This window comes from Hippopotamus amphibius, chromosome X (genome assembly GCF_030028045.1).
Source record: "Hippopotamus amphibius kiboko isolate mHipAmp2 chromosome X, mHipAmp2.hap2, whole genome shotgun sequence".
Lineage (NCBI taxonomy): Eukaryota > Metazoa > Chordata > Mammalia > Artiodactyla > Hippopotamidae > Hippopotamus > Hippopotamus amphibius.
In genome coordinates, this window is record NC_080203.1 from 68,095,849 (window position 1) to 68,099,603 (window position 3,755).

The following is a 3,755-nucleotide window of genomic DNA, read 5'->3' on the forward strand; positions in this document are numbered from 1 at the left end:
TTTATGCACCCAACATAGGAGAACCTCAATACATAAGGCAAATGCTAACAGCCATAAAAGGGGAAACTGACAATAACACAATAATAGTGGGAGAATTTAACATTCCACTTACACCAATGGATAGATGATCTACATAGAAAATTAATAAGGAAACAAGGCCTGAAATAACACATTAAACCAGATAGACTTAATTGATATTTATAGAACACTGCATCCAAAAACAGCAGATTACACTTTCTTCTCAAGTGCACACACAACATTTTCCAGGATAGATCACACCTTGGGTCACAAATCAAGCCTCCATCAATTTAAGAAAATTGAAATCACATCAACCACCTTTTATGACCAAAACACTATGAGATTAGAAATAAATTACAGAAAAAGAAAACATAAAAAACGCAAACACATGGAGACTAAAGAATACGCTACTCAATAACCAAGAGATCACTAGAGACATCAAAGAGGAAATCAAAAAATACCTAGACACAAATGACAACATAAACATTATGACCCAAAACATATGGGATGCAGGAAAAGCAAGTCTAAGAGGGAAGTTAATAACAATACAATCCTGCCTCAAGAAACAAGAAAAACCTAAAATAAACAACCTAACCTTCCACCTAAAGCAACTAGAGAAAGAACAACAACAACAACAACAACAAAAGTTAGTAGAAGTAAAGAAATCATAAAGGTCAGAGCAGAAATAAATGAAATAGAAAGGAAGAAAACAATAGCAAAGATCAATGAAACTAAAAGCTGATTCTTTGAGAAGATAAACAAATTGATAAACCTTTAGCCAGACTCATTTAGGAAAAAAGGGACAGGACTCAAATCAACAAAATTAGAAATTAAAAACAGAAGTTACAACTGATACCACAGAAATAAAAAGGATCATAAGAGTATACTATAAGCAACTATATGTCTACAAAATGGACAGCCTAGAGGAAATGACCAAATTCTTAGAAGAGAACAACCTTCAAAGATTGAACCAGGAAGAAATAGAAAATATAAACAGACCAATCATAAATAATGGAAGTAAAAATCTTCCAACAAAGAAAAGTCCAGGACCAGATGCCTTCATGGGCAAATTCTATCAAACATTTAGAAAAGAGCTAACACCTATTCTCAAACTGTTCCAAAAATTTGCATAGGGAGGAACATTCCCAAGCTCATTCTATGAGGCAACCAGAAATCACTTGAATACCTGTACACTAACAACAAAAGATCGAAAGAGAAATTAAGGAAACAATCTCATTTACCATTTCAACAGAAAAAATAAAATACCTAGGAATAAACTTACCTAAGGAGATAAAAGATCTGTACTCAGAAAACTGTAAGATACCAATGAAAGAAACCAAAGATGATACAAACAGATGGAGAGATACACGTTTATGCTTGGATTGGAAGAATCAGTGTTGTGAAAATGACTCTACTACCCTAACAATCTACAGATTCAATGCAACCCTTATCAAATTATCAATGGCATTTTTCACAGAACTGGAATACAAATCTTACAATTTGTATGGAATCAAGGAAGACCCCAAATAGCCAAAGCAATACTGAGAAAGAAAAATGGAGCTGGAGGAATCAGACTGACTGATTTCAGACTATACTACAAAGCTATAGTAATCAAGACAGCATGGTACTGACATAAAAACAGAAATAGAGATCAATGGAACAGATCTTTATTTCTGAAAGAAAGCCCAGAGATAAACCCACACACCTATGGTCACCTAATCTATAACAAAGGAGGCATGAATATTCAATGGAGAAAAGACAGCCTCTTCAATAAGTGGTGCTGGAAAAACTGGACAGCTACATGTAAAAGAATGAAATTAGAACACTTCCTAACACCATACAAAAAAAAAAAAATAAACTCAAAATGGATTAAAGACCTAAATGTAAGACCAGACACTATAAAACTCTTAGAGGAAAACATAGGCAGAACACTCTTTGACGTAAATTGCAGCAAGATCTTTTCTGACCCACGTCCTGCAGTAATGGAAATAAAAGCAAAAATAAACATATGAGACCTAATTAAACTTAAAAACTTTCGTGCAGCAAAGGAACCATAAACAAGACGAAAAGACACCCCCCATGATGGGAGAGATTGTTTGCAAACTAAGCAACTGACAAGGGATTAACCTCCAAAATATACAAACAGCTCATGCAGCTCAATATCAAAAACACACACAACCTAATTAAAAAAAAAAAATGGGCAGAAGACCTAAATAGACATTTCTTCAAAGTAGACATAGAGCTGACCAGAAGATACTCAACATCACTAATTATTAGAGAAAGGCAAATCAAAACTACAATTAGGTACCACCCTCACACTGGTCAGAATGGCCCTCATCAAAAAAATCTGCAAACAATAAATGCTGGAAAGGATGTGGAGAAAAGGAAACCTTCTTACACTGTTGGTGGGAATGTAAATTGATACAGCCACTACAAAGAACAGCATGGAGGTTCCTTGAAAAACTAAAAATAGAACTACCATATGACCCAGCTATCCCACTTCTTGGCACATACCCAGAGAAAACCATAATTCAAAAATATACATGAACCCCAATGTTCATTGCAGCACTATTTACAATAGCCAGGACATGGAAGCAACATAAATTTCCACCAACAGAGGAATGGATAAAGATGTGGTACATATATACAATGGAATATTACTCAGTCCTAAAAAGGAATGAGGTTGGGTCACCTGTAGAGATGTGGATGGACCCACACACTGTCATTCAAAGTGAAGTAAGTCAGAAAGAGGAAAACAAATATAGTATAATACAACTTATATGTGGAATCCAGAAAAATGACACAGATGAAGTTGATTGCAAAGCAGAAATAGAGACATAGAGGTAGGGAACAGACATATGGATACCAGGGGGAGAAGAGGAGGGTAGGATGAGTTGGGAGATGGGGATTGATACTATGTATAAAATAGACAACTAATGAGAACTTACTATATAGCACAGGGAACTCTACTCGATGCTCTGTGGTGACCTAAATGGGAAGGAAATCTAGAATAGAGGGGATATATGTATACATATAGCTGATTCGCTTTGCTGTACAGCAGAAACTGCCACAGCAGTGTAAAGCAATAATGTACACCTCTTTCCCTCCTTGTTACTAATCTCCCTCTTCATCAAAGAAAACAACTTTCCTGATTTCTAGCCCCGTTTTTTTATGGATTGTGAATTTTACATATATAGACACATGCAGTATGTACTCTTTTGTGGATGCCTCATTTGGCCTAATACTATATGAGATTCATCTACACATTTGCAGATATCTTTAGTTCCTTATTTTCATTTCTATAAAGTATTTCATTTTATAAAGGTAACACAATGTGTTAATTTATTAGAATGGCTTCCAGTATTTTGCAATTATGAAAAATGCTATTATAAACATTCTTTTTTTTTTCTTTTTGCAGTGTAGTTGCTTTAAAGTTTATTTAATGAAATACATTTTGTTAAACACATTAGCAAAACAGGGGGTGGATGTGAACCTACACTTATCTGGTTATTTCCTAAAATTCCTACATCTTCTTAAATTTTTTTCTTCTAGTTTTACTAAGATAATTCACATACAGCCTTGTATAAGTTTAAATTCTACATGATAAACATTTGAAAAGTTTTATTTCATGATGTGGATCGTTGTGAGAGCATTTACTTGGTGAAAATACATTAAACTAAACAATCAGGATTTATGCACTTTTTCTGAAAGCCTGTTGTACTTAAATAAAATAATCA